Source organism: Pipistrellus hanaki, assembly GCF_964339955.1.
Source record: "Pipistrellus hanaki genome assembly, chromosome: 19".
Taxonomy (NCBI): Eukaryota; Metazoa; Chordata; class Mammalia; order Chiroptera; family Vespertilionidae; genus Pipistrellus; species Pipistrellus hanaki.
Window position 1 is genome coordinate 25,368,290 of NC_140521.1, and position 15,088 is coordinate 25,383,377.

General features: G+C 45.1%; 1 protein-coding gene across 2 annotated transcripts in view; it reads right to left on the minus strand.

Moving 5' to 3' along the window:
* Window positions 1-15,088, minus strand: part of GRIK4 (glutamate ionotropic receptor kainate type subunit 4) — a 245,804-nt gene that overhangs the window by 204,577 nt on the left and 26,139 nt on the right. The gene's annotated exons all lie outside the window — the stretch shown is intronic.

Here is a 15,088-nt window from a genome sequence, read left to right on the forward strand (position 1 = left end):
GTAAACAGTTGGCCTTGTCACTCTTCAAAGCTCAGATGGTTCTAGAAGGCAAGCTCCAGTTCACCTGGTGGGTCTGGCTGGGCCACCTCGGGCAGGCAGTTCACAGATGTGGTTTCTCCCCAGGGCTCACTGCATGTGAATGGTGTTAAAGGCACAGTTACCTCTAATCCTGCTCATCATGCTGCTTCAGAAGATACAGTTGAGCCGAAACCGGTTTGGCTCAGTGGTAGAGCGTCGGTCTGCAGACTGAAAGGCCCTAGGTTTGATTCCGATCAAGGGCATGTACATTGGTTGCGGGCACATCCCCAGTGGGGGGTGTGCAAGAGGAGCTGGTCGATGTTTCTCTCTCATCGACGTTTCTAGCTCTCTATCCCTCTCTTCTCCTCTCTGTAAAAAAAATCAATAAAATATATTTAAAAAAAAAAAAGAAGATACAGTTGAGGGGCATCAGTGTAGTGACAAAGAGCGCATATTCTCTGCACAGATTCCAGCTCCACCGCCAAAGAGCCTATTTGGAAAATGGGGCTAAAAATAAATGCCTCTTTTTTTATTCATCACTTTATTTTGTTCAATCGCTTCCACATATGAGTAAGATTAGGTGTTACTTGTCTTTCTCTGACTGGCTTATTTCACTTAACATGATGCTCTCCAGGTCCCTCCATGCTGTCTCAAAGGGTAAGAGTTCCTTCTTTTTTACCGCTGCCTAGTATTCCGTGGTGCAAATGTCTCACAGCTTTTTATCCACTCATTGTCTGATGGGCACTTGGGCTGCTTTCAGATCTTAGCTATTGTAAGTTGTGCTGCTATTAACATAGGGGTGCATACATTCTTTCTGATTGATGCTTCAGTATACTTAGGATATATTCCTAGAAGTGGAATGACTAGGCCAAATAGCAGTTCCATTTTTTTTACTTTTTGAGGAAACACCATATGGTTTTCCAGAATGGCTGCACCAGTCTGCACTCCCACCAGCAGTGTACTAGGGTTCCTTTTTCTTTACATCCTCACCAGCATTTCTTGTTTGATGATTTATTGATGGTAGCCATATTGGCAGATGTGAGGTGATGCCTCACTGTTGTTTTAATCTGCATTCCTCTGATGATTGGTGTCATTGACCATTTTTCATGTCTTTTGCCAATTGATAAGTGGCATAGAAATATGGAACAGACTGAGGACTCTCTGAGGGAAAGTGGTGGGGGGTTAGAGATTAACTTAAGGACTTCTATGTATATATGTGTTTCCTATGGGCACAGACAATAGGGTGGTGAAAGCCTGGGGCTGTGCCAGAATCAGGTGCAGGGAGGCAATGGGGAGAAATGGGGAGAGGGAACATCTATAATACTCTAAACAATGAAGATTAAGAAACATAAGTGCCTCTTAAATGAGCTTGTATTTGTTAGAGCTTAGAAGTGTGCCTGGCACATTTCAAGTGCTATATAATGTTTAATTAATATAAATGCATGAATATGATAGGATTCAGATGCCATCATGAGGGCAAGATAAGTAGGGGTGCAGAGGTACAGCTCTATAGGCTAAGGGACCCAGAAGAAAGACAGATCATGCCACTGTGTGGGCTTTAAACCTCTGAAACACTTCACTAGGAAAAATACTGGGCTGAGTCCAATGATGGTATTAAACCAGCTTTGGCCTCAGATCACTCTAAGAAATAATTATTCTGGGTGTGAAATTTACTTAAGAAGTAATATTTACTTTGGAAAGACAGCAACAGTGTCCCAAATGGCTTTGATGTGTGTGGTACTGGACCAGTCTCCATTATTTAGGAGAAGTAGTAATGCTTTATGTATCAGTCCCTCTCTAAAGCACTGCAATTTACAACACATTTGTTATGTGGCTCGGCGAAATGTGTATGAATAAAGAATAATCTCAGAGATTAAAAATGGCAGCAGAGTAAGTGGCGGCTGCATGAACATGCTTCCAGGACCAATTGGGAATTACAATTAAAATATGGGGGGTGGGAGGAAATCCTGAATAATCAACTGAAGGTTCACTTTGAGAGAACCCTGATAATCAAGGACCAAAAGTGGAGACCATAGAGAGACTGGTAGGAGGGGCAGAGGTGTGAAGAGCTGGCTGGGCTCATACAGACAGCAGCTGAAGTTCTAGAGAGATAGCTCAGCTATGGGTGGTTAGCATTGAGAACTCTGGGGTCTAAACCCCAAGCTGGGCCCCCCATCAGAGAACATCAGAACTGAAAAGGGTAGCCACACATCTGTCTGTAAAAAATCTGATGAGCACTGAAACATCTAGAGAGTGGCTGTCTGCCAGGGAGAGATGGCTGGATATGCAGGTACCCACTTAAAGGGCCAATACACAAAATTCCTTGTGCAGCCACTCACCTTATGCTCTGGAAGAGGGAGGGCAGAGTGGACTGAGGTTAGAACTCAGAAGGCAGATACCCTGTTTTTTTGTACTGAGTTATTCCTTCATGTTGCAGGGGTCATCTTTCTCATGCAGAAATTTGCTATTCAAGCAGCTTTGTATGGGGGGAAGACAGTTGACCCATCCTACTGGAAAATATCTTGCCCCATGTTGAGGAGTTTCTGTAGCTCATTAAAATAATGAGAATATCAATTAACCTTCAGGCATAAGCAATCGCCTCACCCTGTGGAAAACAGTTCCACCACACCTGTGGACAATTGTCTGAGGGCTTTTCAATAAGAAAAGCTCAGTCTGTAGGCTGAGGCGGGTCTCTGGAGGCTTTGAGTCTTTGCCTGATCTAATTAGTCAGAAACAGCATTTAACACTGTCCTGCACTAGAAATTGAGAGGCAGATCTACATAATACACAGCCACAAACCCAAACAGGTAGCCAAAATGAGGAGACAAAGTAACAACCCCAAATGAAAGGATAAGAAAATTCTTCAGAAGAAGAGCTAAATGAAATGGAGATAAAAAAAAGTATCTGATATAGAGTTCAGAATAATAATGTTAAAGATTCTCAACAGCATGAGAAAAGATATATTAACTATGAAAACAGAAATAAATAATGACATAGCATAAATAAAGAATACATTGGAAGGAATACACAGCAGATTAGGGGAAGTAGAGGACCAAATAAGTGAATTAGAAGACAGTGTTGAAAAAAAAAATCTCTCAATCAGAGAACCAAAATTACAAAATAATAATAATAATAATAATTAAATAACAGGAGGACAGCTTAAGGGAGCTGTGGGACAATGTGAAACATAAGAATATTCAAAAAGCAGGTATGCCAGAAGAGACAGAAAGTGAAAAAGGGATATAGAATATGTTTGAAGAAATAATGGCAGACAATTAATTTCCCTAAGCAGGAAAAGGAAAAAGTAACACAAGCTCAGGAGACAAAAATTAAAAACAATGAGAGAATATGAAAGGCAGCAGGAGAAAAGCAAACTGTTACCTACAAAGGAGCTCCCATAAGGCTGACACCTGATTTCTCATCAGAAACTCTACAGGGCAGAAGGGCATGTCATGAAGTTCTCAAGTTAATGGAAAAGCAGGGATCTGAAACTAAGATTACTACATCCTAGATAGAATACAAAAGTAATATGCAAATTGACAGTCACACCCTCACAAGATGGATGCCTATGACTAGGCCAGCAGGGGATTAGTGAGGGGCAACCAAACAACTGAACAAGCAGGCTGCATCGGGTAACCAGGCCAGGGAGAGGCCATGAGAGGTGACCAGGCTGGCAGGGGGTGGGCAGTTGGGGATGACTATGCCAGCAATGGGGCAGTTGGCAATGCCTAGGCAGGCAGGGTGAGGGCAGTAGGGGTGGGGGGTGACTAGGCCAGCAGTGGGGTCAGTAAGAGGCAACAAGGCTTGTGGTGGGATAGTTAGGGGTGACCAGGCTAGGGGGTGTGCAGTTGGGGGTGACAACACCAGCAGGGGGGCGCAGTTGGGGGTGATTAGGTTGGCAAGGGGGGTAGTGAGGTGCAACTAAGCTAGTGGAGGAGGCAGTTGGGGGCAACCAGGCAGGCAGGTGAGCAATTAGGAGCCAGCAGTCCAGGATTGTGAGAGGGATGTCCAACTTCTGGTTTAAGCCCGATTCCCAGGGTCAGGCCTAAACTGACATTTGGACATCCCTCAAGGGGTCCTGGATTGGAGAGGGTGCAGGCTGGGTTGAGAGGGATCCCTCCCCCCCCACACATGCATGAATTTTGTGCACTGGGCCTCTAGTAATTATTATAACAAAGGTCATAATACTAAAAATGGATTGACCAAACAAGAGGATATAACCCTGGTAAACATATATGCACCAAATACAGGAGCACCTAAATATATATTAAAAACAAAATAAAACAAAAACCTCTAGAAGACTTTAAGGGAGAGACTGACAAGACAGTCATAGTAGGGAACTTGAATAACCTGGTGACTTTACTGGATAGGTCTCCCAGACAAAAAAATTAACAAGTAAAAGTGACTCTAAAGAACACACTGGATCAGATAGATTTAGTTGACATTTATAGAACATTTCAACCCAAAGCTGCAAAATACACATTCTTCTCAAGTGAATATGAATCATTCACAAAAACAGACCACATGTTAGGACAGAAAACAATCCTCTAAAGCAGGGGTCCTCAAACTTTTTAAAGTGGGGGCCAGATCATGGTTCCTCAGAGAGCTGGAGGGCTGGACTATATGAACTACTAATTCCTACTGTAACACCTCGGCTGCGCTCACTGCCCAAAAAACCTGGGGGGCCGGATCAGACTCCTCTGCGGGCCGCATGTGGCCCGCGGGCCGTAGTTTGAAGACCCCTGCTCTAAAAGTTCAAGAATATTGAAATCATATCAAGCATCTTCTCAGATCATAGTAGATTGAAATTAGAAATCAACTACAGCAAAAACACCTAAAAACATTTAAACTCATGGAGATTAAATAGCATGTTATTAAATAATAAATGGGTTATCAATGAGATCAAGAAAGAAATACAAAACTTTCTGGAAACAAATGAAAATGAACACATAACCACCCAAAATCTCTGGGACTCAGCAAAAGCAATCCTGAGAGGGAAGTTCATAGCACTACAAGCATACCTCAAAAAACAAGAAAAATTAATAATAAATTATTTAATCTTATAACTGAAAGAACTAGACAGAGAACAACAAGAAAAACCCAGAGTAAGTAGAAGGAAGGAAATAATAAAGATTAGAGCAGAAATATGACATAGAGACAAAAAAAAAAAAAAAATCAATGAAACCAAGAGCTGGCTCTTTGAAAGAATAAACAAGATTGATTAACTATTAGCCAGATTCATCAAGAAACAAAGAAAGAGGACCCAAATAAATAAAATCAGAAATGAAAGTGGATAAGTAACCACTGACACCACAGAAATACAAAGGATTGTAAGAAAATACTATGAACAACTATATGACAAAAACCTGGACAATGTGAATGAAATGGAAAAATTCCTAGAAAAATACAATCACCCAAAACTAAATCAGGAAGAATCAGAAATAGGCCAATAACAACTGATGAAATAGAAGCAGTAATAAAAAATTAAAAACACACACACAAAAAAAACTCCCAGCAAACAAAAGTCCAGATCCAGATGGCTTCACAGGGGTTTTACCAAAGATTCACAGAAGAACTAACACCTATACTCCACAAACTATTCCAGAAAATCCAAAAGGAAGAAAGACACCAATCTCTTTTTAGGAGGCCAGCATTATCCTAGTTCTAAACCAGATAAAGACACTACAAAGAAATAGAATTACAAGTTAATATCCCTGATGATCACAGATGCTAAAATCCTCAACAAAATATTAGCAAATCAGGTCCAGCAATATATTAAAAAGATCATTCTGAGTGGGATTTATTTAAGGACACAATATTTGCAAATCAATAAACATGATATATCACATAAACAAATTGAAAGACAAAAAAATGGTCATATCAACAGATACAGAAAAAAAACAATTGGAAAAATTCAACACCCATTTTTTATAAAAACTATCAGAAATTGGGAATAGAGGGAGCATATCTCAACATGATAAAAGTCATATATGACAAAACTACAGTGAACATCATATTAAATGGGCAAAAACTAAAGCTATTTCCCCTAAGAACAGCAACAAGATGGGGATGTCTGCCTTCACCACTCCTATTCAACATATTCTAGAAGTCCTAGCCACAGAAAGCAGACAAGAAGAAGAGATAAAAGGCTTCCATATTGGACCAAGGAGGAAGTAAAACTCTCATTATTCACAGGCGACATGATATTGTACATAGAAAATCCTAAAGACTCCACCAAAAAAACTACTAGTTTATAAGTGAATTTGGCAATATAGCAGGATATATAATCAACACCCAAAAGTTGATAGCTTTGTTATGCACCAATAATGAATTCTCAGAAAGAGAAGCTAAACAAACAATTCCATTGACCATTGCACACAACAAAATAAGATACTTAGGAATAAACTTAACCAAGGAGGTAAAGAATTGTGCTTGGAAAACTACAGGAGGTCGAAAAAAGAGATAGAAGAAGATATAAACAAAAGGAAGAATATGCCATGTTCATGGATTGGTAGAATTAACATAATTAAAATGTCCATATTGCCAAAGCAATCTACGGAATCTATGCAATCGTTATTAAAATACCAACAGTACATTTCACAGATCTAGAACAAATGCTCCAATAATTTATATAGAACAAAAAACAAAAACAAAAACAAAAAAACCCAAAAACCGAAAAACTGCAGCAATCTTGAGAAAGAAGATCAAAGTTGGAGGGATCACAATACCAGATATCAAGTCTTATTACAAATCCAGTGTATTTAAAACAGCCTGGTACTTGCACAAGAACAGACATATAGATCAATGGAACAGAACAGTGACCTCAGAAATTGATCCAAGACTTTAAGCTCAATTAATATTTGACAAAGGAGGCAAGAGCAAACAATGGAGTCAAGATAGTCTCTTCAATAAATGGTGCTGGGAAAATTAGACAGATACATGCAAAAAAAAAAAAAAAAAGAAAGAAAAAAAAAAGGAACTAGATCATCAACTTATACCATACACAAGAATAAACTAAAAATGGATAAAACACTTAAATATAAGTCAAGAAACCATAAAAATCCTAGAAGAAGCCATAGGCAGCAAAATCTCATACATGTCTCCTAGCAGAATGTTTATGAATACATCTCTTTGGGCAAAGGAAACTAAGGAGAAAATAAACAAATAGAACTACATAAAAATAAAAAGCTCTGCACAGCAAAAGAAACCATCAACAAAATGAAAAGGGAGCCCACTATATGGGAGAACATATTTGCCATGATACCTCAGATAAAGGGTTAATATCCAAAATATATAAGGAACTCATAGTAGTAGATACTGAAATGCTAACAAGCAGGCTGGCCCTATAGTTTGGGCTCTCAACACTGTTGACTCTTTAGTCAGGTTTACCTGCAGCAGCTAGACCCTATCCCAAGACTTCTACTTCATTTCCTCCAGCCCACCAGCACTTTACATCGGATACTTCCCACAATTCCCTGAACATCCCATGTATTATACTTTCACACCACGGGGTCTCAATTCATGCTATTGGCCCTTTGTCTTCTTGCTCTCTCAGAAAACTCCTATTCATCCTCAAAACCCAGGTCAATGTTGACTGTTCTGTGAATCATGTCCTAGTGCAACCCCAGTTAGAATGATTTTTTCCCTCCATTCTGGTCTTATAGCAAGCCGGTTATACTACACTATATCAAAGCTGACTACATCAGGCTTTGTAAATAGTGGAAGATTCTGGAAGGGATATAAGATACAGGCAGTGAACAACAATAACAAAAGAAAACAAACAAACAAAAAACCCCCCACAAGAACCGTTTGAAGGTTACTTGGGGCTTTCACATATCTGTTCATTCAATAACTATTTAACGCCTACTGTATACCAGGCACTGTTCTAGTTACTAGGGATACAACAGCGAAGAAAACACAAAAATCCCTGCTGTCACGTTTGCATCCTAGTGAGGGGACTCAGGCCATATGCAAAAGATAAGTCCACAGCCATCATACCTGACAGGAACTGAGTGGTGTCTGTGCGTGCACACACCCACCACTTGGCATGGATTATTTCATGTAAGCTTCACAGGTCTGCAAGGTGAGTGTTACTCCCGCCCACCTTGTACACACGAGAAAACTGAGTGGTCGGTCACACTCACTCTGTCCCCACTGGCCTTCCTGGGAGGGTGCACGGGTCGGGGGTCACCCTCAGGAGGGTGCACTGGGCTGGGTCTCCCTCAGGTGGAGAAGCCCTGCCTGGAACACCTGCCCGGCAGAGCTCTCACTGTCTCTCCTTCGTCCCTGCAGACCATGGAGGGCCCTATCACCCGTCCTCTCCAGTCCCAGGACACCTGCTATTGTACTTCAACCACCTCATTCTATGCCTGCTCAGCCTTCACCAGGACCCTGGGACTGCCAAATCCCAAAGTACTCTGTGCGTTGCTCACTGTAAGCATTCTGCACCTCCCACACTGTGGGCTGTCCCACCTCCACCTGGGCTCTGTGACACCTTCCCTGCAGGCTGTCCCACCTCCACCTGGGCTCTGTGACACCTTCCTGGCAGGCTGTCCCATCTCCACCTGGGCTCTGAGACACCTTCCACACTGTGGGCTGTCCCACCTCCACCTGGGCTCTGGGACACCTTCCCTACAGGCCATCTTTCCACCTCTACTGCTTCTCATCTTTTTTTGCGGCCTCAGGTCCTCCAGTGGGCAGTCCCCAGAGCTCCATCATCAACCTTCTTCTTTGTTCACATCAAATATTCTTTCCAGGGAGCCCATCCGAACCCAGGCACCCATCTGCCTAGTTCCACAGCCTGTCCCAGCCCTTGCCTCTCTCCTGGGTATGGATGCGCATGTCCAGCCGCTTGCTGGCCATCTCCATGTGCATGTCCAGAACCACTTCCCATCCATCTGTCCCTCCCGGAACCCAGGCCCCTGTGCTCCTGTCCTGGTGGTGACTCCTAGCTGCCCCAGGGAAGGATCTATGAGGACAAATGCGGGTGAGGATGTGCAGAAAGGGGACCGAGCACTGTTGGGATTGACAATGGCACAACCACTCCCCGGATCCTGCACGTGGCCTTGCAGTCCCCTCTGGGCTTGCATCCGAAGGAAATAAACAAGGTGAAGAGATAGCTGCACCCCATCCCAGCAGCTTATTTAACTATAACAGGGGAGAAGCATGGAAACAATGAGACACGTGAGCGCGCGCGGGGGCGCACACACACACGCACTATTCAGTCATGAAAACCAAGGAAATCTTGCCATTTGCAACAATATGAGTGGGCCTTGAAGACATTATGCCAAGTGAACTAAGTTAGACAAAGACAAATACTATATGATCTCAATTATATGTGGAATCTAAATAGCAACGACAAAATACCAACAACAACAAAAAAACTAACTCGTAGAAAAAAAGATGAGGATTGTGGTTCCCAGAGGCAGGTGGGAGGAGAGCAGTGAGGACAGGGACCCAGGGGTGTCAGGGTCAAGGCCTGAGTGGAGGACCAGTGCCTGGTAGAGCCTTCCTGCAGGAAGGAGAGTCCCATGTGCAGGGGGAGGGGTGCACCTCTTGCTGTGGGGTGCAAGGGTGAGGCCCTTTCAGGAGAGAGGAAGATGCTTTATGGATTTGGGAACTTGAACAGGTAATAATTTTCCTTTCGATGAGACTTCATTGTAATCAAACTTTCTCCATGTGCTTTGTAAAAATAAAATTTATAGCCTTTGGTTTAAAAAAAAATGAGATTCATCTAAGTACATGCATTTTACCACCACCCCTCACCCATGTTCAGTCAACCCTTAGACTCTGCCTCCTCACCGAGCCCCGAGCCCCATGCCCCTGCCGTCGTCTCCCCCAAACCCCACCACACCCCCACACACACCCAACCTGATTCACTCCCACTGTCAGCAGTTGTTCTCCCTGCCTTCAGGGCTCCCTGTAGCTTTCAGGATAAAGTCAAAAATTGTTTTATTTTTTAATCCTTACCTGAGGATGTGTTTTCATTGAATTTTAGAGCCGGGGAGGGGGGGAGAGGAAGAGAGAGAGAGAGAGAGAGAGAGAGAGAGAGAGAGAGAGAGAGAGAAAGGGGAGAGAGAGAGAGAGAGAGAGAGAGAGAGAGAGAGAGAGAGAGAGAGAGAGAAAGGGGAGAGAGAGAGAGAGAGAGAGAGAGAGAGAGAGAGAGAGAGAGAGAGAGAGAGAGAAACATCAATCAATTGCCTCTCATACGTGCCCCAGCTGGAGACTGAACCCACAATCCAGGTATGTGCCCTGACCAGGAATCAAACCTGCAACCCTTTGGTGAATGGGATGACGCCCCAACCAATGGCGCCAACAGCCAGGGCAAAGCTAAAACTTTGTGTGTACACAAGACCCTCTACGCTCCAGCTCTGTGGCAACACCCTGAGGTCTCTGTCTGGTGAGTATCCACGGGCCAGACCACAGCAGTGAGAGGGCAGGTGCTGCAGAAGCCAGCCCTCTAAGCCAGATGCCAAAGTTCAGGTCTCAGGTCCTCACCCAGGCGGGAGGGTCTGGGCTTGGCCTCCTCAGCCATGAAAGGAGATGCTGAGGAGAAACCAAGGTGACAGCATAGGGTAGACACCCAAATGCAGCCTACCACAACAAATTTGAATTTAGAATTGGAAAACAGGAGAGGCATTGCCCTGAAGCACCAGATGGCTAGCTGAGAGGAGGCTTTGCCATCTGGGAAAGAGAGAGAAGGTGCGCTGAACCTCAGGAACTGTGAAGGTGTGGAGAACTGTGCGCACGAAAAGGCGCTGGCTTAATTCCAGCGCATGGAGAGGGTGGGCCGGGCTGAGTTCTCTACTGGCTTACTCCCGGTGCGTGGAGAGGGCGGACAGCTAATGCGCCACTGACTTTCTTGTTCGAGAGGAAAACAGAATCACCCTATTGCTCTGATAGACAGCCCCAGTCAGGGAGAAGCCAGAATGTCATGCAGCTGGCAGAGATCTCTCGGAGGTGTGTGAAGCCAGAGGCCATTACTGCGGGACTTGGGGAGGAGCCGATGAAAAAACAAAGCTTGTCTGCACCAACCTGAGACTCCACCCCATCCAAGCTGAGCACAGAAGCTCTCTCAGAGGCTGGCTTTCTCTAAGGAGGGACTGACCGGATTCCAAAACTTGTCTGCACCTTTACCAAAGAGGTGTGCTCGCCTGCAACCAATCTTGCGAGACTCACCATGAACAGGTTTTTTCTAAGGTGAGACTGACAGCACCAAAGATTGTCTACGCCACCCCGAGACTCTGCACCATCCAAGCAGAGTACAGAAGCCCTCCTAGCTGAGACACTGCTGATCCTCACAGCCAATTGGCTTGGAGATCAACACTTCCCAGTGATACCAAAAATAAGCAAGGCTTAACAACAAGACTGCACACACAGCCCACAAAGGGCTACACCAAGACTGTCCACCTCAGGTAACTAGGAAGGCTATGCTACTGGGCTCTATCAGAACACCTAGCACACAAAACTATTCCATCAAATCAGGAAAACAACTAAAATGCAGACAAGAGGCAGGACACAAAGGAAGGAGATGGAGGCAAAGAAAAGAATGAACATTGAGTTCAAAATTACAGTTATAAGACTTTTCAAGAATATCCTAAAAAAGGCTGATAAAATAAATAAGACCTATGTGGATATGAAAAGGGATTGACTAGAAATAAAAAGGGATCAACTAGAAATAAAGAAAACATTGTCTGAAATAAAAAGTATTACACAGAGTCCTAAAAAGAGACTGGAAGATCACAAGAATCAAGACAAAGATTTAGAACACAAAGAACCAGAGGACACTCTTCTGCAGAAGCAAGAAGATAAGAGAATCCAGAAAGTTGAAGATAGTGTAAGAAACTTCTGGGACAATTTCAAGCGAACTAATATCAGAATTATGGGCATCCCAGAAAAAGAGAGAGAGCAAGATAATGAAAGAATACTGGAAGAAATAGTGACAGAAAACTTCCCCCACCTGGGGAAAGAAATAGACTTACAAGTCCAGGAAGCCTGCAGAACCCCAAACAAAAGGAATCCAAAGAAGACCACATCAAGACACATCATAATTAAAATCCCAAGAGCAAAAGACAAAGAGAGAATATTAAAAGCAGCAAGCGAAAAGCAGGTAGTTATCTATAAAGGAGCACCCATACAATTGTCAGCTGATTTCTCAATAGAAACCATGCAGGCCAGATGGGAATGGCAAGAAATATTCTTGAATGGAATAGCAAGAACCTATAGTCCAAAATACTCTACCCAGCAAAGCTATCACTCAGAATTGAAGGCCAGATAAAGAGTTTCACTAAAAAAAAAAAAAAAAAAGCTAAAGGAGTTCATCACCACCAAACCAGAATTATATGAATTGCTGAAGGAGGTAATTTAGGAAGAAGAAGAAGATAAAGATAAAAATTATGAACAACAAATACGTAACTATCAACAAGTGAAACTAAAAACCAAGGGAATTAAAAAATCTGATGAATAATATTAACTGGTGAATATAATAGAATCAGAGGTATGGAAGGGGAGTGGCTGACGATTTTCAGGGAAAAGGGGAGTGGGGGGTGCGGGAAGAGACTGAACAAAAACTGTGCACCTATGGATGAGGACAATGGGAGATAGGGAAAGGACAGAGGGTGGGGTGGGAACCTGGTGGAGGGGAGCAATTGAGGGAGGGGAAGAGGAACACATTTGTAATAATCTGAACAATAAAGATTTTTTTAAAAATATATTTTATTGATTTTGTACAGAGAGGAAGGGAGAGAGAGAGTTAAAAACATCGATGAGAGAGAGTCATCGATCAGCTGCCTCTTGCACACCCCCCACTGGGGACATGCCCGCAACCAAGGTACGTGCCCTTGACCGGAATCGAACCGGGGACCCTTCAGTCCCCAAGCCGGTTTCGGCAAGATTTTTTTTTTTAAAGGAGATGCTAATGTCCCTTGTGCTCGGTTGGTTAAAGGGACTGAAGTAGACAATTCAGGGAAAACTGTTACCTTCCACCTGATGCTCCGTGAGCGCTGAATGTCATCATTATTGTCAGAGTGATTAGCCCTCAGCCTGCTCTTGGCGGCTCCCTGCCAGGTCCCTCAAACGCCCCATGCTGCGCCCTCCGCCTGGGAAGCTCCTGCTCCTTTCTACTCGCCATGCTGCACTATCCCTTCCAGAAAACGGTCCTGTCCTCCGTGTCCCCATCCCCATAGCCTGGCCTCCGCCTTGCCCCTCATGCTGCAATGTACCCCGTCACGCCTCCATCTGAACACACAGCCTGGCACAGTGTCCAAAAAATATTCATTGAAGGAATTAATGAGTAAAAATAAATACATCAGCACAACTGGGGCTCCTCCAGTAAGTCTCAGAGCAGCTGCCCTTTCTTGCCTTCCAACGAGCATCTGAGAGGCGTCCACTCCCAGGAGAAAGGCACCCTGCTCCGCCCTCCTCGGCACCTCAGGAACTCCAGCTGAGGAGCGAGTCCTGGAACCCCTGGGAGTAGCGGACTGAGGCCACTGGGAAGCCAGGAAACAGAGAGGCTCACTTCCCGGGAAGCCAGAGGGAGGGGCAGGGAAAGAGGCCACATTAGAGAAAGAAAAACGAGGACAACCCAAGCAAATGGTTTAAACAGACTGAGAAGGGAAGGACAGAGTAAATCAAACCCCAGACAGGCAATCAATAGACATTCAATTAACAGTTACCTTAGTACTAATTTATACAAAGCATCTACACAGCACCCTTCCCCCTCAGGAGACCTGGATTCAATGCCTCCCAGCTGTTCAGACATTCCAGCTGACCCTCAGGGCCTCGGGGCGCTGGGCCCTGCCAAGGAGACTCTGGGCTGCGGCAGCTCAAGGCCACTGGGGCGAAGAGGGGCCTAGGCAGCACCCAGAGGGTGGCTGGGTGCAGGAGGAGGGATGCCACTTCTGGACTAGATAGGAGCAGGCAAGGCCTGAAAGGGCACCACCCCAACAGGCAACATCCTTGCAGCCCAGGGTCCGAGGGCCCACAGACCCAGGCTCAGCCTATGGCTGTCTTGCTCCCTGAGGTTCAGGGCACTTTAAAACACCTGCCAGGCACACGACAGTCCTTCATGTTCAGAGCATCCACAGATGGGCAGGAGGTAGGTCTCCACTGGGGTGCAAAGGGGAAAGAAAGGAATGGCACCCACCCCTCAGGGGTGGCATCCTGGGTGTGAGAGCTGTGGGCTGGCACCTGGTGGCAATATGTGCTAAAGCAGCCAGAAGAGCTCAGCTCAGTGCAACCCTGGGCAGCCCCTCCACTCCAGGCCTGTTTCCTGCTGCAATCCAACAGGACAATCCTGGCGGCAGCTCAAGGCCAGGTGAAACTGGAGAGCGGTGTGAGAGCTGGGTCCCAGGGCTGGTGCCTGGTGTCTCAGCAGTCCTGGGCCCTCTGCAGAGCAGATGCCAATGGGAGCAGGGATGCCCAGGGAGGAAGGAGTGGGGGAAGGAATGCATACCTCTCGTTCCATCATCCCTGATCACAGGTGTTACCTACACACATCACACACGCTCCCATTTCTACGCTCTAAGCCAGACAAGGAGGAGGTGTGAGAGCTGCTCCTGGGCTGCCATGTCCCTCTGTTCCCACCGCCCTGGTCTCCCTCCAACCTGTGAGATGGGCCAGGGAGCTGCCATCACTTCCGTTTTATAGATTAGAAAACGAGTCCGCACCGAGGTAGGAGGACTTGCTCAAAGTCCCACAGTAGCAGGCATTCTCTTTCTTAAATTACTTTTCCAGCCCATGATGGTCCTGAGACACTAGCAGAATCAATTAGTTATAAGGACTTAGTGCTGTGCAAGAGAGGGTCCAGCAAACAAAGCTCTCCTCGCCCCAAACTCCATCCACCCCGAGTCCCTTCCACCCCCAAGAACCCCATCTCTCCTCCCCTACAGCCCCAGCTCCATGGTATGTCCCTTGGTTTTTCTGGAACCTCCTCAGGTCCCGCCTGCCTGCAGAACCAGACAGCTCTGTGCTCAAATCAGAGGCGGAGGCACTAAGGGAATCGCAGAGTGAAAGCCCACAGGAAGCGGCTCCCCAAGTCTGGATTGTAAACACGGATGACTAAAATAGCGAC